The sequence below is a fragment of the Sminthopsis crassicaudata genome, chromosome 1, assembly GCF_048593235.1.
Source record: "Sminthopsis crassicaudata isolate SCR6 chromosome 1, ASM4859323v1, whole genome shotgun sequence".
Taxonomy (NCBI): Eukaryota; Metazoa; Chordata; class Mammalia; order Dasyuromorphia; family Dasyuridae; genus Sminthopsis; species Sminthopsis crassicaudata.
The window spans coordinates 751,778,216-751,803,851 of NC_133617.1; positions in this window are offsets into that span (position 1 = coordinate 751,778,216).

The window sequence follows — 25,636 nt, forward strand, 5'->3', positions numbered from 1 at the left end:
CCCTTTCTTCTTTCTTTCCTTCCTTACTTCCTCTCTCTCTCTCCCTCCTTTCCTCCCTCCCTTCTTTCCTTCCTTCCTCCCTCTCTCCTTCCGTCCCTCCCTCCTTCTTTCTCTCTCTTTCTTCCTTCCTTTTTTTCTTCCTTTCTCTGCAAGTACAAACTCAAAGTATGTTGGATTACTACTGGAAAGTCTTGAAAGTGCCAATGAATGATGATTTGTCCTAGAAGCTTTTCTTTGCTAATTAAAGCTGTGTCCAAGAAAAAAGTTTTGACATGTAGTCTTTTGGAATGGACATGGCGTACATGCCAGGGCAGGAGTCATCATATTTCACTATTCTCTTACATGATTCCTAATCAAAGTTGTTCCCTGTATATATTTCATTTCCCACCTCCATCCCTTTGTACAGGCAGTGCCCCATTTTCAGGATTCACTTTCTCTTTAACTTGAGGACTGGGATTTCAAGGCTTGGGTCAAGATTTGCCTCCTCCATGACATCTTTCCTGATCCCCTAAGTTGAGAGTGGCTTATTCACCCTTGCAATTTACTCTATATATCCTATTTCTTTATTTTATGTGTCCCTCCCCCAAGGAGAATGGAAGCTTCCGGAGGAAAGGACTGTTTTGTTTTTCTCTTTTATCCCCGCAGTACCCAGTACAGTCTCTAGCACATAGCAGATGATTCCTACCTATTTGCAGAAGTGATTGAGAATTCCAAATTACCAGATGAAAGAAATCAATCACCACTACATCACCCTTCTGTCCTTTTTATGCTGTCATTTTATTTTCCTCTCTTCCCCCTCCCCTGCCCTGCCACAGGCCAGATTCTGATTTTACTTTTTCAGAGCTAGTCAATAACAAAGGTTATTCTTCTTAAGGCCTCTTGCTACCTTTTCATATTTCTAAGTGAAGCTCCTACATGGGAGGAGTTGGATTTTCCAGCTTTTAAAGGCATTAGAAATTGTCTGCCCTAGAATTGTGTTGCAGAACTTGGGGAACTGGGTGGGGAGGATGGGGGGGGCAGCTCAGCACACTAATTCTTTCCTGGCATTTATAGCCTTGTAATCAACACTATTCACAGGAATGGGTTCATTGAAAACATGAAGAAAAACAGCAATTAATGAAGCCTTCAAGGGTGTCTTCTGTTCTGTGGAGAAATCCAGTAAATCTAGATGGTGTTGGGGTGGTACAGCTGGAATTTCCAGGGAAACCCTAAATCCCAGCCCTGGCTCTCTCAGACTGGTTTCCCAGCTGATAATGTAGAAGAAGCATTGTTTCTCTGGGGTCACTGCCTATTGTCCCGGCCCCCTCTTGCCCTCCCTTCCTGGAATCACTCAGTAATTGATCTGAGGTGGCAAACTTTCAGGAATGCCCCCCTTAAGGATTCTTACAAATTGTGTAAGCTCGTATCTCTCCTTTGTTGTTAGAGACAAAGGCAAGCTTTCCGTGGAACTGGGAACATTTCCCCTCAGACAAAAGCCAATCAAGTGAGCTGCAGGGTTGGGAGAAAAGAGATTCACTATCGTCCAGGAACCAAAATGGTAGCTGGGATTGAAGGAAGGGTGGGCTGCCCTTCAGTGCTATCCAAGAAATAGGTTCATGAAAGGCACTCTCTAGAAACTGGGCCATGTACATCTAACCAAGATGGGGAGCTCTCATTCCAGGCCTATCCTGGGCAATCGAGAACCTTTGACCACAGGGACAATGCAGGGACAATGAGATTCTACACAGTTGGCTTCTTTACTCTGGGCTCCATAGAAGAACCTACGTTCTGAATGGAAGAGACTCGGCCAATCTGTGGCTTCAGCATTTCAATGAAAAAAGAAATTAGGAAAGACAGGAATGGGATTTCTCTTAAACAAGACACATCTGAGTTCCTGAATAATGACATGCAAATGCGATGCTAACGTCTGCCATCCACAAAGATTGCTTTCTAGGCCAACGAGCATCAAACCTAAAGTTTTCAGACACTTTCTTTTGCAGCCCTGAGCTCAGAGCAACTTGACGGCTATCCCAGTGAAAAGAATAGCAGCAGCACATGGAAAGGTCACGCCATGCTTTCCCCCATGCAGGACTCCCATCTCCCCCCCCAAAAAAAATGACCTTTTATTTTGTTACCTCCTTTAATAGTCCTACTGGTATGTTTGGAGGAGAAAAACCAGAACTCCTCTCATCTAGGAGCAAAGAGAAGCTAATTTTATCCTGTTTTCCATTACTGCCTGGACATGACTTCTGGGGCAGGCACTCAAACTCTCAGCTTTCTCCTTTTAAAATTAGAACTATCACTACTATTAGTAGTAGTACTACTACTGCTGCTAGGACTAATACTATTGGTGCTACTGATGCTATTGCTATTACTATTGATGATGATAATCACTGGTCCCATCTCCCCTCAGAAGATTTGGAGATGATCAAATGAGGTAAAATATTATAAAGGATAGAGTTTTGTAAATTCTCACACTTTTTACATTTATATGATAGGGAAGGAAGGGAAGGGAATAAACATTTAGAAATGTTTCCCAGGAACTATGCTAAAAAATAAATATGATAAGAATGAAGAACTAAAATGGATTTCTTATCATAACTCAGAAAAGAGTTAAATTGAGGGAGCTAGAGAAGAGAGCATTTTAGAGAATTAATGTAATCTTAACCTAATGTAATCCATTATATTTTGGTACATCCTGTTTGGTGTATATTACTCAAACACACACACACACATTGTGTGGCTACATACATACATATATATACAGAGAGAGAGAGAGAGAGAGAGAGAGAGAGAGAGAGAGAGAGAATGTTTTGGCTGAAAAAGGGTCGTGGTACTCCCTTTTTGGGGAGAGGCTCACTGGCAACCAAAATATTCTACCAATGTATGATGGGAAAATTAGCAGTTGCTGTTGAAAACAGCATCCCAGTGAAATACTATAACTGGGATCTGAAATGAAAGATGTAGCAGAAAATATTACAAATTTCCCTAGAAGAGGAGCAGCTTAAAAAGCACAATCTACTCTTTAATCCCCAGTGGACAGTGGAAATAGTTAAAATAGTTGACGTATGAACTTGTGCCCCCTGACTAAAAGAGAGAGACTTACTAATCATGGCAACCCCAATAGATAATAGGCAAAATACTGGGTATCTGAGAAGACAATGGATCAGCTGAAGACCAGCTAAAAAGGCAGACGGTATTTCTGAGGGAGTATCTGGGAGATGTGATGACTTTAATGGAATAATGAAGAATAAGATCAAGTACGAGTATGATACATTTCTAGTAGAAGGTGCAGGAGACAACACTATAATGACATCATCAAAAAACACTTCTGGTAGGTGTATATCACTGAAGAAGTGAGAAACTCAGTCATGTTCTATGGCCACATAGCTTCCTTGGATGTGACTTTTTTTTGTGGAGTCACTGGGTATCTGTTCATCATTTGTACCTGATTTCTGTGAAAGTTTATTTGTGAGAGAATAATTCTCAGGATTACGTAGAAACTATTCCATTTTTATTTCTAGTTCTATGCTCTCTCTCCCATTAAAACCCTTTGCTTTGTCCATTGGTTTTGGGAATAGAGGATTTGTGTCAGATGTAAGAGATATTGCAATATCAAGACTTATCACCTGGACATGTGACTTCATGACAAGGCATGTAGTTGATATTGAGGAAGGATTGTATCATCTACAATGCAAACAACAAAGAGAAGGGCTTAGGGGCAAAGAGAAGAAGCCAATCTTGGCACATGTTGAGTTTAAGATGTCTCTGGAGCATCCGATTTGAAAGGCCCATTTAAAAAGCAATGGAGGATGGGAAACAAGTTCAGTTAAAAAAATGGGCATGCATGTATGTGTTATATATACATATCCATGCACATGTATGCATGAATATGTATACCCATACTTATATATCTGTATGCATGGGTATATAAGCATATATGTGCATATATCCAAGAAATGCTGGAGAACATAGCTAGCTCGAGAGTATAGAGGAAAATATGTTTTATAATGATTTAGAGAAAGATGGATAGGGTGATAATCAATTTTCTGATGGCAAAAATGTGGGAGTAATGTCCAATACAATGAATTACAATAAGAAATCAGAAATAACTATTTCAATCAAGAAACATTGATTAAGAACCTACTATGTGTCAGGCACAGTGCTTAGCACTTAGGCAAAAGAGAGTCCTTACACAAAAAAAAAGGGAACTGAAAAGTAGGAGTGCAAAAGAAGGGAAGATATTTGGTACACTAGGGAATGGAGTTTATTTACTTTAAAATGTCACCACATAGTATAGTATCCAGGCTTTCCTTATCAGCTAGAATATTTTCATTAATAACCATCTTGCTGGGTTGTTGTCCTGAAGTTGCTGCCTAAAATAGTAAGGTATGAATTGTGTGCCATAGCCTGTTCTTGATGAAGCTGCTCGACCTTTTAAAACCATGGCTTTCCTTCCCAGATCTTTGCAAACTAGGTGGTGGGATGATTAGAGCTGAGCCTACAGTCAGAAAGAAAGCTATACTCAGGCACTTACTAGATATGACCCTGGCAAATCCTTAATCTTTTTTGACTCAGTTTCCTTATTTGGAAAATGGGTGTAACAATAGCAACTACCTTCCAGGATTGTTATGAGGATCAAATGGGATATTTATAAATTCCTTAGCACACAGTACCTTCATTTAATGAACATTTAAGTGCCTACTATGAACCAAGCACTGTGCTAAGTATTGGAGATACTAAAAAAGGAAGGGGGATAAAAGACAATGGCTGCCCTCAATGAGTTGACAATCTACTGGAGGGACAACATGCAAACAAATATATATATTTAAATCAGGGTCCAGAGCAAGGGTTCTCAAACTACAGCTCGGGGGCCACATGTGGCCCGCTGAGGACGTTTATGTGGCCCGCCGGGTTATGGCAAATGGGCTGAGAGGCATTGACAGAGTGTGAGTTTTTGTTTTTACTATAGTCCGGCCCTCCAACAGTCTGAGGGACAGTGAACTGGCCCCTTATTTACAAAGTTTGAGGACCAATGGTCTAGAATATAAATAGGAGATAATTAACAGAGGGAAGCTACTAGAATTCAGAGGAATTGCCTACTTGTAGAAAGTGGGATTTTGGTTGAAATTAAGGAAGCCATAGAGAGACAGAGACACACAGAGAGATAGATACAGAGAGATAGAGAGATAGACAAAACAAGAGAGAGGATTTTAGGAATATCACTTTAATGGCTGAATGGAAAATGGATTAGGTTGGGGTTCTTAGGGTATCTTTCCAGTTTTCCGAGACCATTCAGGTGTAGTCAATGACTCCATCATCACATCTGCCAGTTTTTCAGGACTCAAAGATGTAGTCCAAATGGGTCATGTGACAAATTCATAGAGCACAGTTAGATGTTCTATTGCTATTGCTTTAATTATCTTGGATGTCAGCTGCAGTTTAATCTTTTCTGTCCTGTCATTTTTAGTGGCAGGGCTATTCTCTTTAGCAGAAGAAAAAAATAAAATAAACAAACCAACTATGGATAGAGGGTTAAAAAACAAAACAAAACAAAACAACAACAACAACAAAAAACCTGGACATTTCTTCCTCTCACCCCAGTGCTCATTTCCACAGTAACTCATTCTCATCTTTCTCTGTGTCCCCAAATAAAAAAGCTGAGATGCAGACTTTGAGGTCTTTTTATTGTTTCCCTCTCTATGTCATGGGATTTGATCTTCATTCCCCTGACCTGGCACCTCCCCCAGTCCTGATGTGCCAGCCGTTTTATGCCAACAAACCTAATGCTATCTGAATGATGGGATTTAAATTCAGGAGTTACAAAAAAAGACAATCTATCTTGTTTTAAGAAGTATCCATTGCTAGCCACAAAAAAAGAGAAAGACTGGATCACGTGTGCCCAAGCTGAAATAGTTTTTTGGGGGGAACTGCAAGGATCTGGTTACTCACCAAGGAGAGAAGTGAGGGGGAGATAATAGGTGTTCTCTTCTCAGTAGATTTCTATCTTCAGGAATGGGGAGGGTCAATGGACCTGAGTCCCTTCCTCTCAGGTTGTTGAAAAATGCTCGTAGTTGAGGCCAGGAGCTGCAGTAGCCAAAGAAACAATCATTCAAACACCCTGATCCTGCTGACCAAAGGCAGGGCAGCCACAGACAAACGAGATGAAATCCCTCCAACCACGAAGCCTTTTATAATGAAGGCCTTTGACAGCTTTATTGGATTTCTCTATAGTGATCACAATAACTCTAGCTCCCAATTAGGCTTGGAAATTAACTTTGAGAGCCCTACATTGAAAAGTTGGCTTAACAGAGATGGATCATGTTTTCCCTCTTTGTTAACCTTCCTCTTTGCTTCTCTTCCTTGTTGGGATTACTGTCCTTTCACGGCTGATTTTCTTCATTTTCTTTTGTTCTTTTAAGATTTCAAATATTTTACTTTATCTTGCCTCCAGGACTTGGAAAACCAAGTCTTTGGGAAATCCACAAAAACCAGAATTTCATAGAATAAGAGGATTGCATAAGAAACTCCGAAGTCTGCCCAAACGAGGCAATATATTTAGTTTTTAAGAAAAACCAAAGGTGTGATTGCCAGAGCCAGCCCGTTGACATAGTGGCTGGAAGGTCCCTTTGCAAGCATGTCCCAGAGGTTCCAAAATAATTCAGGTGGAGAGAAAAATGCTTCCCCCTCCTTGGGGGCTTTGTTTCTCTCCCTTCCCCCTAGCCTGCCAGGCAAGATGCCTGGGTTCTTCTTTCAGGAAGAGTTCCAGTAAAATTACGCTTGACCTTTGCAGATTGTCTTCAGTTTTAGGCCCTGTTTGTCAGCTGCTGGAGGGCTTAGCAAAGCGGGGAACTGGGAGACAAAGAGAGGGAGGAACTGCAAAGAAGGGCAGAGAAGGCAGCATTGATTTGGTCACAATCGCCCTTTGTCTTTCCTCAATTTGGATTGGGTATCTGGTTTAGCATCCTGGATACACTAACCATGGACACCTGACTTGGGGAGGTGGTTTTCAACCCCAACCTGCACCAGTAGAAGTGAGAAGGCTCTTCTCTGAAGGGGCCTGATCAAAGGGTGAAGGAGCCCCCATCAAGAAAGCTTCCTTTTATAGGATTACATGATCTCCCCTCCCCAGGTCATCGAAAACGTTCTTCTTGAACTTCACCTTGAGATCTACGGCCACGACAGAGCTTCCAGGGGCGGGAATGAAAAGATTCATTGTGTTTCCAGCTGGGTCTCTGAAAACATGGAAAGCTTGCCTTCCAGATTTATGGTCAGGCATAGAAGTGAGCCACATTTTTCCTCCTATGGTTTAAAGCCCCCGAATACAACACAATTGAAACAATTACCCAGCCTCCTGTTTATGATTACATTAATATCTTCCTAATCCTCGGACTCTGCAACTATTGTTTCCCTGAGCAGTATATCCCTAAATGGGGCCCAACTACTGTTCCTCTGGATTGAAACCGGAAAGCGGCCTCGAATAGCCGGGCAGAATTTCATTGTTCCTCGCTCTGTTTCTCTTTAGCTGGTCTTAGAAACCAGGAGGCACAGTCATGGTTTTAAGGGGAAAAGGAACAAGAAAAGGCCTGTTTTGGTTTCCAGAGGATCTCAGGGATTCAAATCAAAGCATGGACCAAACTATCACCTGGTGCTTGATTCCTGCCTAATATAACAAGGCCCTTAGGACAGGGCTGAGAAGAGGGTTCTCTCAGCCCCCATAACAAAAGAAAAGAAAAGGCTGCTGCTTGTTATTACGGGGCTGTTGGGCTTGGTACCATCACTGCAGAGTCTGTGCCATTTTGTTTCAATTAAGGAACACAAATAAATCACAATAACAACAAAAACAAAACAAAACAAAAAAAAAGCTCATTCAATAGGTTTGGAAACCCACTGTATAGACATAACAAAGCTACCACAAGGGCTTAAACCGCGTGCTGAGGGTCCTCCTTTGGTAATGACTAACAGGGAATAGGGATGCACATCCTCTTTCCCAATACTTTATGGAGACAGTTTGCCATCCTCATGCTTTAGAACAATCATGAGGCCTTGGAGAGGGGCCGCAGAAAGGGGCCTCAGAGAGGGGAGAAAAAGTCGCAGTATTGGACCAGAGATTTTAAGATTCATCTCTCTCTACTGTTCTCAAGGAATTATTTGTCAGATCTGTTCAGACCTCATTTCTTACCTTTGCGAACAACATTTCTTGGAGTGACCATGGCATCTCTTCAATTTGGCAAGATCCCTAAGAGTCACCCCCACTTTGCCCAGAAAATCTCTAATCCTGTATCGGAAGAGCTGTACACATCTTAGAATTTCTCGACAAATTTGTCCGGTGGAGGGTACCTTAGCATGGCTTTTGAAACCAGGATATCTAAATAGTCATTGAAGGACCTAAGATATATGGTCTCCTGCAAAGCTGCTTCTTTTTTTTTTTTTTCTTTTTCTGAGGCTGGGGTTAAGTGACTTGCCCAGGGTCACACAGCTAGGAAGTATTAAGTGTCTGAGACCAGATTTGAACTAGGGTCCTCCTGAATTCAGGGCTGGTGCTCTATCCACTGCACCATCTAGCTGCCCCCGCCTGCAAAGCTTCTTAAACTATGGTCTGTGATTCTATGTGGTCTCCCATAACTGAATGTGGAGATTATAAAATTAGGATTTATCATCAGTGAATGTTTGATTTGTAGGCCGATTTTATATACATCTATACCTGGGATCAAGTTTAAAAAATTCTCAAACGAAAAAGGATCATAAACCGAAGATGGGATACAAGAATTTTGTTTCTGGAATGTTTAATTTAGTGTTCACTGAGAGAGTTTACAATCTTCTGGCAGAAGAAATGACAGCTCTGTACTAGTTAGCAAAATGACGTCGACGACAACGATAACGACGATGATGACGATGATGATGATGATGATGATAGCAATAATAATTGGAAGATGCTCTTTCCAAAGTTACCAATGATATCTTATTGTCCAAACCCAATAGTCCGGTGCTTTAAACCCTCATCATTTTTTACCTCCCTTTTGGCAGTCTTGATTGTCCTATCCTGTACATTCGCTTCTTTTTCTTTAGTGACACTACATAGATTAATCTGTGCACTATGAAATTTGAAATTCTCATGTTTACTTCAAGATATGAGCATTATTATTTTATCATGTATTATTTATTTTATTATTATATTTATTATTAAGGAAATGATTAGGTTTAATGTTTAATATACGATGACGACGATGATGATGATGATGATGATAGCAATAATAATTGGAAGATGCTCTTTCCAAAGTTACCAATGATGTCTTATTGTCCAAACCCAATAGTCCGGTGCTTTAAACCCTCATCATTTTTTTACCTCCCTTTTGGCAGTCTTGATTGTCCTGTCCTGTACATTCGCTTCTTTTTCTTTAGTGACACTACATAGATTAATCTGTGCATTATGAAATTTGAAATTCTCATGTTTACTTCAAGATATGAGCATTATTATTTTATCATTTATTATTTATTTTACTATATTTATTATTAAGGAAATGATTAGGTTAATGTTTAATATCTAAAAGTATCATTATTATGAATAGCTGGTTTTGTGAAATGGAAACAAGTCTTTGAGAGGTTGAAAACAAAAATTGATGAGTAAGAAATATAATCCTTTGGAAGATGCTTATCCTTAGGATCTTGACAAAGTTTGAGTGCAAACTCTTTGGAACTTAGATCTAGCAGTGTGAGTAGGTTGGGTTGAAGCAGAAAGACCAGAGTGAAGAAGTGTTTTGCCACTCTGTGACAAAGATAGAAGGTACTACTGCATTCACCCATTATAACAGAAACATAGAATCCTAAATCTAAAGGATATCAGTGTCAACCGGTCATTTTATAGTCGAATCGGCTGAAATTCAGGAATATTTAAGTGACTTGCCCAAGATCATACAGGGGCTCAGTAAAGGACCTTTTCTGTGCCTGGTGATATACCCAGCCCAGCTGGTTAGAGTAGAATGCTGTAAAATGCCAAGGCTATCCCTTAACTTTTGAAATAACAATTGGAATCTCTTTAGCCCTCCAAATTCTGTCAAGCTCAGATCCTGCTTCCAATCTTGTCTCTGCAGACCTGGAGAACTCCTGAAATTTGATGGTTGTTGTGACATTCACTTTTATAAAAATTTTGTTGTTCATTTTTTAAGTTTTATTAAGTAAATTATAGATTATATAAAAAGGGTTAATATAAATATGAGTCCAATATTCATGAATACACACATATATATGTATATGTACATATATATATATGTGTGTGTGTGTGTGTGTGTGTGTGTGTGTGTGTGTGTATTACTGTACAGAAAAATCCCCCCCACATACACACATTTCCTGAGTTTGAGTTTGTCCCGGGTTTTCCTTAAAAAGATATGAGGATTAGTTTTTCAAATAATCTTTGTTCCTATGTTTGTACACTCTCTCTCTCTCTCTCTCTCTCTCTCTCTCTCTCTCTCTCTCTCTCTCTCTCTCTCTCTCTCTCTCTCTCTTCTCTCTCTCCCTCCCTCCCTCCCTCCTTCCGTTTCTCTTTGTGTGTGTGTGTGTGTTGTGTCTCTCTCTCTCTGTCTTTTTCCCTCTTGTCTCTACCTCTCTCATTCTCTCCTCTCTGTCTCACCCCCTTCTCTTTTCTCCTTTTCTTTTCTCTCTTTCTCTTTCCTCCTCTCTCCTTTTGATTTTTCTTTACTCTTTTATTTCCTATAATAGCTCTTTTTTCCTTATTGTTGTCTCTCCCTGTCCTTCTGTCTTCTGTCAAGAGTTATATATTGTGCCCTGCCTCTTCTCCCATCCCCTTTGGAACTCAGTTGAGTTTCCATGGGTAGCCCCTTGTTTAGTCTTAGTTCTGCTGTCCCATATCAAACAATCTACCATCTTGTGGATTTGTTGCAGTCCTGGGAGCAGAATGAGCAGCCAGTCTGCATTATGAGCAGAGTAGAACAGAGCAGAAATCATGAGCAGCCTTGAAGGGTCTCTTTCACAATTGCCTTTCCTAGAGTATTATCCACATCAGGTGACCATTGGTACAGGGTCAATGTGATGAAATGTATTTGTTGAGTCACTTTGGTCCCAACGATTTTTCCAACAATCTGATCTATCCGATAGTGCTTCTATTTCAGAAATGTCCAGTCAGTAGAACAAATAGGGAACCTGAGAATTCTCCAGCATGTAGGAAGAACAGTGGCCTTTAGCATGCAAACAAAGAAATTTTCCTCTTTCCTTTTCAGGAGATCACCATGGGGAACAGTCACAAGAATTCAAGATAATTCAGTGCCTTCCTTGTGATTTCTAGCCTTGGTCAGGTCTGGTTTAGAGGGCTGCTGGCACTATGGAGCTCCAGGTTTGCAGAGTCTAGTTGGCTGACTGTCACATTCTTTTAGATTTCCTCTTTTCTCTGTATGCTTACATCAAGACCATGGTGCTCCCAGGGATGTAAAATATGCATTGTGACCTTCAAAGGAAAATGGATTCAAACATGACCAACCTCCTTTGTAAAGAACAGAAAGTTGGGCCAAGTTTCACAAGCTGAATCTAAAAAACCTAAAATATACATGTAAGAAGAAAAGCCACATGAGAATATACTTTTTTTTCCTTTTTTAATTTTAATTTTTAAATTTTATTAAAAAGCAATAAGAAAAAAAGAAAAACAGAAAAGGAATACAAAAGAAAACATTGTCATGTGCCCAGCAGAATCAGAGGATTCAAAATATATAACAAATTACCAGTTCAAGAAACTATATATGTGTGTGTATTATATATATATATATATATATGTATATATATATATAATTTATACTTATATATATAATATATATACATATATATATATATATTAGTAGAAGAAATTATATTCATGAGTATCCATCTTTTCTTTACTTCCTTGTAAATTGCCCTTTTGCTCTTTGCTATACACCTTTTTAAATTTTATTCTTTTTTCTTCCTTTCATCTCCACCACATAAGTGGACTATACGTAAGAAAAGATGTATTTATTATACATATATAGATATATACATACACATTCATACACACAAACTGTCTCCCCACCTACACACACACACACACACACACACACACACACACACACACACACACACACACACACACAATCTTTGCTATCCCTGCTGTTTCTTTGATTTTATTCTACTTCTTAAGTTGCCTTGCTATTACTTAACCTCTCCCCACCCATGAAACTCTCCGTCCCACTCATGAATCCCTCCCTTCTCTTCTTTCCTTACCCTTTACTTCTTCATCCAAGTATCCTTTTCCCTTTCTCTTTATTTCTTTATAGATTTTGGAGAGTGCTATACCTTTAATGGTCTATATATTTTTGCCTATTTAACCCATTCTCAATGTGAATAGGTTTTCAGAATTATGATTCCTCTTCCCCCGCTAATCTTTCTGTGTCTATTCTTCTTCTTCATCTCATTTGTATAACATAATTATTATTTTTACCTTAACTCTGCCCCAAACTCTTTCAACTATCTTATTGTTGATATCAGTCTTAAACATATGGTATACATTTCCCACGTACAAATAAAAAATAAAATAAAATAAAATAAAATAAAAAACAAAAAGCAAACAAAAACCAATTTATCCATGTTGAGTTCCTTGAAACTGATCTTTGATACTGGTTCTTATATGTTAAATATCCTACTTAAGTTCAGGTCTGGTTAACTGAAAATCCTGAAAATCTGTAATTTCATTGAATTATTTTTTTTCTTATTCATTTTCATAGATAATTTTTCTGGATATGATGTTTTTGGCTATAAGCCTAGTTCTTTTGATAATCAGTAGATAAGATTATGGAACCTACAATCTTTTTTGTATTATGGCTCTGATAAGTCCTGTACAATTCTAATTTTAACTCTAGCATATTTGAATTAGTTTTTCTTGTTCCTTGCAACATTTTCTCTTTGATCTGGGGATTTCGCAATTTGGCAATTATATTTCTATGTGTTTTCCACAAAGGATCTTTTTGAAGTGGTGATCAGTGGATTTTTTATATTTCTACTTTCCCCTCATGTTCTATCCCTCCAGGACAATTTTCTTGGATTATTTCTTGCATTATTGTCTCAAGGTTAATTTTTTGGTCACAACTTTCAGACAGTTCAATTATTCTTATATTTTATCTTCTTGATGTGTTCTCCAGATGTCATTTTTTATAAGATATTTTACATTCTCTTCCATTTCCTCAAATTTATAATCTTTTAAATTATTTCTTGGTCTCTCATAGCTTAATTGTCTTCCCCTTACCCAATTATAATTTTCAAAAAGTTATTTTTATCTTTGAGACTCTCATTTTAACTTTTTTCATAATCTTATTTTTCTTGTGTTTTTTTTTAAGTTTTTCCTCAATGTCTTAATTTGATTTTTAAATTCTTTTTTAGTTCTATAAACTCTCTAGGCAGAAAAACAGTTCATAGTAATCTTTGGGATAAAACCTTTTTGTTTTTTACTACACTGAACACCTCTGAAGATGAACCCCAATCTTTCCTGTCCCCATTGTTGGTTTCTGTGGTGGGGTTCTTTCTTCTTTGCTGGTTCATTTTAATTAATTTATTTTTTAATAAGAGATATTCATGTAAATACCTATAATAACAACTTGGAGATGTTGGCTTTAGTTTCACCTCAGCTGTCCCTTCTGACCAGGAACCCTAAATCAAGAGTTCCACCCTCTTTCAAGTGCTCATAGCCAACAGAGTCCCTGAACCACTGCTTTTGCAATCCCTGTGTGCTGGATCCTTCTCACCCAGGGCCATGTGTCAGAAGCACTATGGGCCTGGCGTTCCTAACCAGCCAAAGCTTCCTCATTCTTCCTGGACTCTGATTCCATCTCCTCATACAGTCTAGGAGGTGAAATTTTCTGGGATTCCTGCTGAGGTTTTAGTCACATCAATTCTGTGGAGCTAGTGGGGAGGTGTTTGTACTTCACAAGGGTTAAATCCCAGCCCCATGTCTTTCTTTAGATTTTCTCTAGTTGTGCCAAAAGGATCCCTGTTGTACCCAATCTTCTTGAATTTTCAACACTTTATGTTTACCCTGAGGTGCAAATTTGTTCTATTTGTGGGGGAAATCTGGAAAGCTTGAAATTTACCAACCTACTCCACCATCTTCCCAAAATCTTGTCAAGAATATACTTTTTTACCCCAAAATGTGTTATCCTTTTTTAGGGAAGGAAAAGTTCCTAATAGCTTTGCTTCTAATCTAGCATCTGAGGTCCCTATATTTATGACATGAGACAGGCATAAAATCTAGACCTGTGATTTGAGCTTCCAGATGAGAAAAATCTGAAAACATGTCAGAATCATCTCAATTACTTAAAGACTCAGAGTACTGCATAGGGTTACATGGCCACTATCTGGCAGAGACAAAGCTTGAACCCTTCTTGGCTCAAAGACCAACTGTTTATCTCCTCATGGGACATTGGAGGTTCCCATAATCATGATAAAAGCTAAGGAAGTTGACCCCTTTTTAGGTTGATTTAGAAAGAAGTCACAAAACTGCAATGTTTAGAATGAACGTATTTGAATGGAAAAGGAGAAGATATCACCTAAATTCCCTCTTATAAAATACAAAGAAAATAACCAAAAACAAAACTACTAGAAATAATCAGAAGAAAAAAAAATTAAAAAAACATTAAAAACTAATGTATTAAGAAAATTCTCATACACCAGGGTGGAAGAATAAAAGGAAAAAAAAAAACATTAAAATAAGATAAAATGCTTTCATAGAACCAAGAGGATTAATGAAATAGGAATCCTGGTAGGAATCTTCTCTTGTAAAATAAATGTACAAATGAAATAGCTAACAAACACACTGAAGAAATTAAAGGGGAAATTTAAATCATCAAATGTTTTATCAGATAAAATGGAGCAGAAACTAAATTTTATTTAAAAATTAAGAAAATAATGATAGAAACTCAGACTTTAGAAATTTCCATGAAAAAACACATTTTAAAAGAATTCAATGACAAGTAAATTCACTTTATAGAAGAACAAAGTAATATAGCAAATAATAGAAATAGTGAAACAACAGAAAATATTAAATTTTAAAATTTAAAAAATGGAAATTACATAGAGAAATAGGCAACTAGGTGGTGCAATGGGTAGATTTCTGGGGTTGGAATCAGGAAGACTCACTTTTCTGAGTTCAAATCTGGGCTGAGATAGTTAGTAGCTGTTTGTCACTGGACAAGTCACAACTCTGCCACAGTCTTTTCATCTGTAAAATAAGCTGGAGAAGGGAATATCAAAATTCCCCAGTATCTTTGCCTAGAAAACTCTAATGAAATTAAGAAGAGTGAAGTAACTGAACAATTGAATGACTGAATCAACTCTGGTTCATTATACCCCATCCTTGGCATCCCAAAGAAAATCTCCTAACTAAAGTTTGGGTCAGTCTGATGCTTTGGTTCTCCACCAACATGGATTTATAAGATTCCTTCTAGAGAAGATACTCTATAAAATGAAAATCAAAACAACTTGGAGGTGCCACCTCATACATATCATATTAGTTAATATGACAAAAGGAAAATGATAAATATTGGAGAGGATGCTGGAAAATTGGAACACTAATACATTATTGGTGGAGTTGTGAACTGATTCAGCTATTCTGGAGACCAAATTAGAACTATGTCCAAGGAGCTGTAAAATGTTTATACCCTTTGACTTAACACTACCTCTACCCAAAGAGATCATAAAAAATGGAAAAACAGTGTTTTTCCATTTCATTTTTAAAAAAAGTTTATAGCAGCTCTCTTTGTGGTGGCAAAGAATTGGAAATTGAGGGGATGTATATATACATACATATACATACATATACATACACACACACACACACACACACACACACACACATATATATATATATATATATATATGTATGTATATTATCAAGTTGATTGCCATCTTGGGGAGGGAAGAGAGGAGGAAAGCCAGGCAGCTGCAGCCCATTCAGTGGCCCTGCCAGTGCTCTTGCCACCTCTCCCAAGATTGACATCTGGAACTTGCTCTTCCTTCAGAATGGTGCTGGAACCCACAGTGAGCAATCTGGAGCTTCTTTTTGAAGTCAGGAAAATATGCTGGCCCCTGGGGGTGAGGGTGTCTTTCAAGGAGAGCCATGAAAAACCCATCCCAGAACCCTTTGGCAGCTTTTCATTAGTGGCTGCCTAAAAGACAAGGGAATGAGGATTCTTGAAGGCCAAGAGGTGGAAATATTTCTTCCTGAAAGACAATGATGTTGAACATATGGAACATGTGTAGAACCAAGCACAGATTGATTTTCCAGGATGAAATGGAGTACAAAGCCGTCATTTTTGCCTCCTTATCTTGGATCTGAGATTCAAGAGTTTTCTTTTTTTTGAGTGCCGTTCTCTAATTATAGAGAGCATTTTCCTTCATGAGCTCTTTGTACTTGTCTTGGATCATTGTTCTTCTGAGAAGATTTGTCAATCATAGTTGAAATCACACAATGTTCTTGATACTGTGTACAATGTTTTCTGGTTCTGGTCACTTTACTTTGCATCAGTTCATAAAAAGCTTTCTGGGTTTTTCTGAAATCTATCTGTTCAGCAATTCTTATTGCATAATAGAATCCCATTATATTCATATGCCACAACTTGTTCAGTTATCCCCCAATTGATGAGCATCCCCTCTGTTTTCCAATATTTTGCTACTATGAAAAGGGCAGCTATAAATATTTTTGCATATATGGGGCTGATTTATAAATTTCAAGGATTGCCTGGGATGCTGAGAGACAAAAGAACTCAGTTAGGCTGTCCTACCTCATCTGCCTCAAGAGCAACCTAAAGCCCATGACCTTCTGATTCTGAAATCAGCTCTTGCTTTCCAGCTGCAAAAACAGAAAGAATCAATATGTGATGGGACTGTATCTGAACAGAAGGAAGAATTAGAAGTTTCTGGACGTGGATTATAAGACTAATATAGAAATGCAAGATAGTGTATTAATGGAACCAGAAATACCCAAGATATCTCCTACAGTTTTCTTACCAAAAAGAGAATCAATGAGCAATGTATTTCTTCCTTTTATAATAATTTCAACATTGAAAAAATAAAGGAGATGATGAGGAGAAATATTATCTTGCATCTAATTCTTTCCAAGAGGGAGAAATTGATTCTGTGATTATGTGAGTCTATGAACTGTTGCTTGAGGTTGAAATGGATCCTTATGGACAAGTAACCATTTTATCCATGAAATTAATGACAGAGAAGATAAGACCATTTTACATATTATATACATATATACATATGTGTGTATGTATATCTTTGCATCTATTGTGTTTTCTTATCAGTGTACATGTTATATCTTCAGATTGTTGTATACCCAGAACTTAATATAATGACACATACTAGGAGCTTTATTAAATTTCATTTAATTTAAATCTTTGAATCTCTTCTGCCCTAATGGACAGCTAGGTGGCACTGCATTGGATACAAGACGTTATCTTGAGTCCAGAGGACTCATCTTCATGAGTTCAAATACAGCCTCAAAAATTTACTATATGACCTTAGGCAAGACACTTAACTCTGTTTGCCTCAGTTTCTTCACCTATAAAATGAGTTGAAGGAGGAAATCACAAGCTACACACACACACACACACACACACACATAGTTAAATGCTCGTTGATTCACTGACATGCACACTAGGTCTGGAATAAAGAGATTTCAGAGGCTGGTGAAGTTTTGAAGACTCTTTGCAAAGTCACAGTGCAATGGCCATTTGCAAAAATGGAGAGAGATAGATAGATAGATAGATAGAGAGAGAGAGAGAGAGAGAGAGAGAGAGAGAGAGAGAGAGAGAGAGAGTGTGTGTGTGTGTGTGTGTGTGTAAGGGAGAGAGGGAGAGGGAGAGAGAGAGAATCCACAACAATGAAATTCTGCATCACCAAACTTGATATAAGAATATTTTCAAGCAATTAGAGAAAGAATGGGAAGAAGTCCATAAATTAAAATTCTACAGGGAATATCAATCCAGGGAAGATGAGAAACTCACAACAAAATTCTAAAGACAGAAATTGAAAGTTTTCCAATGAGAATGAAAAAAAAAGGAGAGCTGATTTTACAATGGTTTTACATAGGGAAATCTTGGACCAACTCATAGTTTTAAAAGACATGCATAAATGATGAAATCAAGAGAAAGGCTGCGAGGATGCAGACAAAAGTAGGACAGAGCACTGTACAAAATAGTTTCAGGAATCCCAAGCCTCTAGATTGTTAGGGACTGCAGAATTCTAAGAATAACAAATAGGATTGTGTGTGTGTGTGTGTGTGTGTTTGTGAGGGTAAAAACAAAATACAAAGATGGAATGGAACCATTGCTCAGGGTGTAAGATGATAAAAAGGGCAGGAGGGGGCAGCTAGGTGGTGCAGTGGATAGAGCACCAGCCTTAAATTCAGGAGGACCCGAGTTCAAATCTGGTCTCAGACACTTAACACTTCCTAGCTGTGTGACCCTGGGCAAGTCACTTAACCTCAGCCTCAGGGGGAAAAAATTGTAAAAAGGGCAGGAGCAGGGCACTGAAATATATAAATCTTACATTGGTTCTGTCTTCCAAGGAAAGTGATTGGTGAAACAAGAAGGAGAGAACAGAAGTCATTAACAGAGAAGTGAAGTCCAAAATCAATAAGGACTGGATCAGAATGATTACCTAGCTGCCCTCAGGAAGCCAAAGGAATTGGTCCCGGAAAGAGTGCAATCCAAGACAGAGAAGGAATGTACAGAAGGAATCACTGAACTATTATTGGTGGTTACCGATCAGCATCTATGTACAATAAGAAAGTTTCCTCAGGAGTAGACAAGGGTGAAAGCTCCCCTCTATTTTAGGAAAGAGTCTGAAAACAATAGACCTTTGAGTTTGACTTTGAATTCTGACAGAGTCCTAGATGGAGTATTAAAAGCCTGTTCCTGTAAAAGCGAAAGGTTAATCATTAATAAGTTAATGTCAACTTGGAGGGAAATCTCTAGTGGATTATCCTGGGGACCTATCCTTGACCCTCTGCTGTTCAAATTTAGATGTCAATCAGTATCCCCAAAGGTCCTTTCTAACCAAAGCAGTCAATTAATGAATCATCCAACAAGCACTTACTATTCTTGGATATTCCTCCCTGTTCCTGACACTATGCTAAGTAATGAGAATATAAAGATATTTTTTGATGGTGCTGGCCTTGGAGGGGCTTACATTCGAATGGGGGAGTGTATGTGTGTGTGTGTATGTGTATAGTGTGTATATATGTATGTAGAATATTGATACACACAACATATTGAAAGAGAGTCAATAGAGGGGTCTCCGAGAGAAGAAGACACTCTAACTGGTAGTGAGAAGGAAACCAGAAGTGGCAGCTAAAAAAACAAATAAGCAATAATGACAACAACAGATCCTTCCCTTAAGGAAGACTATTAGTGTGGAGGACTTCCAACCAAGCTCCAGCCCCATATCGGGAGAGTAAAAACCATTACCAACTGCCAACTCATTCCCTTTGAAGATCATATAAATTGTTAGAAAGTCTTGCCTGATATCAAGTCTAAATCGTCCTCCTTAAAAACTACTGATTGCTCCTTACTTAGTTCTTTTGGACCATCCAAACTAGATGAATGCCCCTCACACTTCTTTGAAGTTCTTAAAAGACTTCTATGAGATCTACTTTGAGTCTTCTCTTTCCTTGGCTAAATGGTCGTCCTTCCTTTATACATTCCTCCTATGGCATGGGCTCAAAGTCCTGCCCTGTTTCTGGTGATTTTTTTTTCCAGAATGATCTCTAGCTCATCACTGGTTTTCTTAAAATGAGACTACTAGAAGTGAAAAAAACTTCTCAGCTGTATTCAAATGTTTTTCCTAACAAGACAGATTAGAGTACAGATGGACAACTGCATTATCAATAGAAGGTAGAACTCAGTGCAGGAGGAGATTATTTTTGCTAGCTTTGCTTTGTTAGTTTTTTTGCTACCATGTCACTTTTGACACATTGAACTTGCCAAGTTTTTGACTAAATTAATGCCTAAAAATCTCTCTCCCATCTTAAACCATATTTATGAAGTCGGCCTTTTGTTTTTAGTTCTGTCCACTAAAGTCAAGCAAATGAAATCTACTGGCTCCTTCATGATGCAAAATTTCCAAATACTTGTTTCAAATTCTTGAAGACGGCTATCATATTATTACAGTCATTTCTTCTTCAGAGTGAACATCCCCATTTTCTTCTGTTGAGCATCATATGTTGTGATGTCTTATCCATTTGGCTCAGAATCACTTAAAATTAGTGTGAGAATCCTACAAGTTGAAGGGCCTGGTCTAGCCCAATCTTGACTTCTTCAGGCCAATGACTGAATTGGTCCTAGCCATTGGAGAAAATGCTCTCAGCCAGGATCAACTCAAAGTTGCCAATGTTTATGATCCCCAAACTTTTTTGCTGCCATCAGGGAAAGGAGTATGAAGTTCATGGGACCTGCAAAGTCATCAAGAACCAACTCCCAGCTTTGTTCCCAGCATGATTGCCCATGCTTAAATAGGAAAACAATAGAAATGAGGTTTTTGTTTTTATAAAGTTCCACATGTTGTCCTGGAAACCTGGTCTTTCTAATAACTCCCAGCCTTCTGGCCAATGAGAACGGAGGCCTGCCTGATGTTTTAACAGGCCCCTTCATTTCAGCAGCCAGAGGAGAACAATCAAGGATGCCATTTTGGAAGTTCAAAAGAAAATAACAAAATACCAGTGGATGCCAATGGATGCTCTCCCTCCCATGGCCTGTCTGGTAGGGCCTCTTTGAGAGGAGTGAGGGATTCTTCTCATACTGGAGGGCATCTGACATGGGGAACTGGTCCAAAACCTTACCCCCTGCCCTGACTCATGCTGAAGAAAGAAAACATATTTCCGCATCATGTAGAATTACAGGAATAGAACACATCCTCCAAACTCCAAACTGGACATCACTTCCATTGACTGTTCTATTTTGTGGGGGAAATGAAATAATTACTGGGCTGAAATAACAGACCAGATAATGGAATTATAACTGTGAGATTGCTCTAGTGCTGCTCCCTCTATGTTCAAGGAGCACCAAGCACGGGCTAGAATTCATCCAGGGGAAGGTTAGTCAGAGTATGCTGAGATCAAGTGGGGCCATGTTCCATGACTTATTTCTCAAGCCTCTTTTCCCTTTATTCCAGTTGGTGACACTCTCCCTCTGCTCCTTGGCTTTCTTTTTTGTTTAGGGTTCATCCTCAATTGTACTTTTCAGCACTTCTCTTTTACCCTCTTTCTGTGTTTTTTTTTTTTTTTTTCAGTTTCCTGAGGAATTCGTGCTGAACATATTTGTTTGTTTGTTTTAAATATTTCTTCTACTCATATCTTAGATCTTGTCCTGAAGGCTTTATCCCTTAATCAAAGAAAATGTCTATTCCCCTGAAGGGTCCCATACTTGTCTCTAAGGTCACCCAAACCCAATTTCTTCTTTATTTGGGCAAATTTTCTTCACTATTCTATTATTTCCTTGAATTCAATATAATGTACATAATCATTAATACAATAGTAAATGCATATCATTTTATATAATTTATATATCAGAATATATTAATTATATAATTCATATAATTTTATTTATATATTTATATATAATTTTTAAATAAGCAGACATGCAAATATTGGAGACTGTGCTCTATTTTATTTTACTTATATGGGAACAAGATAAAAAAAATTGGAGATCATTCTTCTGAATCACAGAATGATTGCATTATTTTTTAGAGAGATGAAAAATCCATAATATTCAAAGACCAGGTCCTTATCTCATTGAATGGTCAATAAGTTGATTCCTACTTCCTGTGCCTTCTGGGTATTAAGTCTCAGTATGTTCCATTTTAAATATACTTTCATCACTGAAGTTGCAGAATTATTTTCTGGTCCCTGTCACTTGTTCCTAGATCAGAATCAGATCAATAACTAGCAGTTTCTGTACCAGAGGGAAGTCAAAAGGCAGAGTGGGCTCACCTAGGTTCACTAACCTAAGATATGCTTGGGGGAGAGATACAGGAGGATACAGGGCACACCACTATTGCTCCTTCTGAAGGGTCACTAAGGGCAGAGGAGGAAGCTCCTCCAGGTAGAACTCGGTGCCATTGTCTTTCGGGAGCTTACCAAGGGGATGAGGCTGAGGAGGCCCCTAATGACAGCTGGGTACCTTTTGCATTTCCTGTTCTGGACAAAAAATCTGAGTATCCCTTTTTTCTTTATAATTCTGCTTTCTATGGGATGCTACTGAGGAATCTGCTAATTGAATAATTCCCAAACCAAAGTCTAACCCTTGTTACAGTATAAACGTAGAGGTCTCATGAGAATAGAGAGACTGGGATCATTGGGAGGAAGGTAAGTCAGGTAACCTGAGATGTACTTTTTCACATTGGGTCCATGATCCGAGTAGAGTAGATGCCATGCATTATGGAGACTGGGAATTCAGGGACAAGGGAAGAGACTATCCTCCAACAAATAGCTTCGTGGGCTTGGGTGATGCTGAATGGGCTTAGAATACTGGTGTGGGATCCCTGGGTATTTGAACTGACCCTTAGGAAATGTCAATGAGAAATGGTACAAAATCCTTAGGGCAAAGTCTCCGAAGTGAGTCAGGGAACATTTTGAGACAAAACACCACAAACAGCTCTAGTATCTGTGATTCTGGAAATTGAAAACACAAAAGGAAATTAAAAGATAAATGTTGAAAAGCACAATTGAGGCTGAAAATAAATAAGAGAACCAAAAAAGAAATGGAGGGAAGCAGTTGTCTGTGTCAGAGTCATCAGAGATTGAGAACTGAGAAACTAGCCACAGAATGTTGTCATTAGAAAGATGGGTTGCTAGAATGGAGTTGAGTTCTCTGATAGGACGCTTCTCTCATGTCTCACTAAAAAGTCTAAGATTGCTGAGACCAGAACAGAAGACTCTGTCATTCCCATGCATGCCATTTCACATGTGCTCCCTGTACCACTAGGGATGAAACCCCTAAATCGGTCCTGTGCTTGCTGAAGTTTGAGCGAAACCACTTTGCTTCCTCCTTTGATTCATGGTTTGGTGTGTTGAAGGATGGATGAGGTCAAGAAACTCATAAACTCAATGGTATCCAATCATGAACAAAACTCCCAAAGAGCGACCCCTTGGCTATGTTAGAATGAAAAACTCTTAAGTGCAACACACCTTGTTAAGTTAACTGTCAGGAACTTGGCTGGGAGAGAGAAGCTTGCTACACGATCTCTGTGGCACCGGAAAATACAAGAAGACTGACAGATGGAAAGCCACAGCATTGCAGGTAATTGAGAGACGAGGGCGTCTGCCAGTCTGTGAAAGAGTACCAGGAACAGGCTGGTGCCCAACAAAAACAATGCATGTAAATTAGATTTTGCTCTTGGAGGGCCGACTGGCCCACTGAGGGAGGAACAAGGGAGCACCAGAGTCATCCTCAACTTCAAGACCCTCTCCTTCAACCAGTCATTGCCAGGTCTGGTCAATTCAGTTTCCAGAACCTATTTTTGATCTATCCCCTCCTCTCCACTGAGTTCCCACCTATCCGAGGCTCTCATCAGCTCTCACCAGAACTATTGCAGGAATTTCTAGACTATTCCCCTGCCTTAATTCTCTTTCCTCTCCAATCTCTTCTTCTCCCAACTGCCAAATTGCTTTTTCTATAGTCCAAATATGACCCACAGTACTCTTCTGCTCAACCAGTTGTACTGGCTCCCTATTACTTCTAGGATACAATGTTTTCTCCTCTGTTTTATACTGGAAAACATTCCCCAGTCTATTTCCAACCTACCTTTTCAGGCCATTATTTTTGCACCCTTCCCACATGACACAGTTTAGCTAAACAAGCCTTCTTCCTGTATCTTTGAACCTATCACTGCATCTTCCATCACTGGCTGTCTCCCCATCTGGAATTCATCCCCTCTTCCCCTTCACTTCAGGGATTCTAAATCCCTGTTCACTTGAAATTCCAGTTCATGTATCACCTTCATCTTGGGGTTTTTCCTGGTCCTTCCAGCTACCATCCCTCAAATGTCTTCATGCTGAGAGAGACACAGAGATAAAGACAGAGACAGTGATAAAAATATCAAGAGACAGAGAGAGACAGATGGATAGAGACAGAGACAGAGACTGAGAGATGGCAAGAAACAAGAGAGAACTTGTATGTATATATGTATAGTATATATGTGTGTGTATGTTCATGTAATATATAGTTTTTTGATACTAGTATATGTCCAATAGTGGACACTCTAGGATATGAGGAATCATCTAATTCTGTCTCCCGGTGGGCCTAATGCACAGTACACAGTTAGTGTAGAAGACAAACGTACTGATGGAATAGCTTCACCGCTGAGCTCTCCCGCTCTAAACCCAACCAAGCCGGTCAATTGATTTCAAGCACTTTGTATATGTCAGGCATTGTGCTGAACCCTGGAGCTATAAAAAGGGCCATCAGATGCCTCCCACCCTCTCATCCCCCATCTCTGCATCTCCATCTAGGGGCCTCATCTCCAGGGTGCTAATGCTGAGCTCTTTTATGAAAGGTAAAAAGCAATAAGGTGAGCCAGCTTAATGGCATGACTTAAAGGTTCAGCCAGTGCTAACCTGATGCTCTAGAAAGGAACTACTTCACTGCACAAAGAGAATCACAGACAAAATCAAAACAAAATAAAAAATAAAGTCTTCTCCTAGTTGGGAGAGAGTATTCTTTCTTTACTGAAGCAAATGGGATTAAATGACTTGCCCAGGGTCACACAGCTACGAAGTGTTAAGTGTTGGAGGTCAAATTTGAACTCGGGTCCTCCTGACTTCAGGGCTGGTGCTCTATCTACTGCACCACCTAGATGCACCAATAAATAATTAGTGTCAAATTATTGGACTTTATGTCATAGTTATGATGCAAACAATCCCCAATAACTTATTAAGTAGCTGTCCAGAGCAGATATATTTAGAAAAGAAGTTGGTAAAACTTCTGGGGAAAAGTAGGCTAGGAGCAAGTTGTGGGGGGCAGTCCCCGACGAGCATGATCTCAACATCCTCTTCCCCTCAGAAGTTTCAATTTTCCAACTTTAGCTGAGGACCTGCATCCCCCAACCCAGTCCCAATTTTGTCTGCTGTTAGACCATCCGTTGCCTTCAGCCTGGCCTTTGATCAGGAAGGAGCTTGCCCTCCTCAGCTTTGGAACTGAGGGGGACAATGGCAACAGGCCATTTGGGGAATGGAGGCCCTCCTAGTTCAACCCACAAAAACAGGAAATGATGATTTTTACCCAAGCACTATTTGCTCGGCTCTGGTTGAATTAGCCAAGACATGCAGCTGTCTGTTGATAATCGATCACATAAAAAACTATATTTCAACATCACTTCAGAGCCTTTTTCACTAATTGCTTCCCCCAGTCAGTTCTTCAGTGATATAGCCCTTGTTGATTTACGGACTTGTTATTGTCACTGGGCTGGACTGGGTATGTTGAAAACTATGTGTGTAATTTGAAGGCCCCTCATGTGACTGTCTCCTAAGACTACAACAATATGAATCAGAGATTAGAGTTGGATAAGGTTTTGGGGATCATCCAAGACCATCCTCTCATTTTACAACTGAGGAAACTGAGGACCTTACAAAAGGAGTGATTTTCCC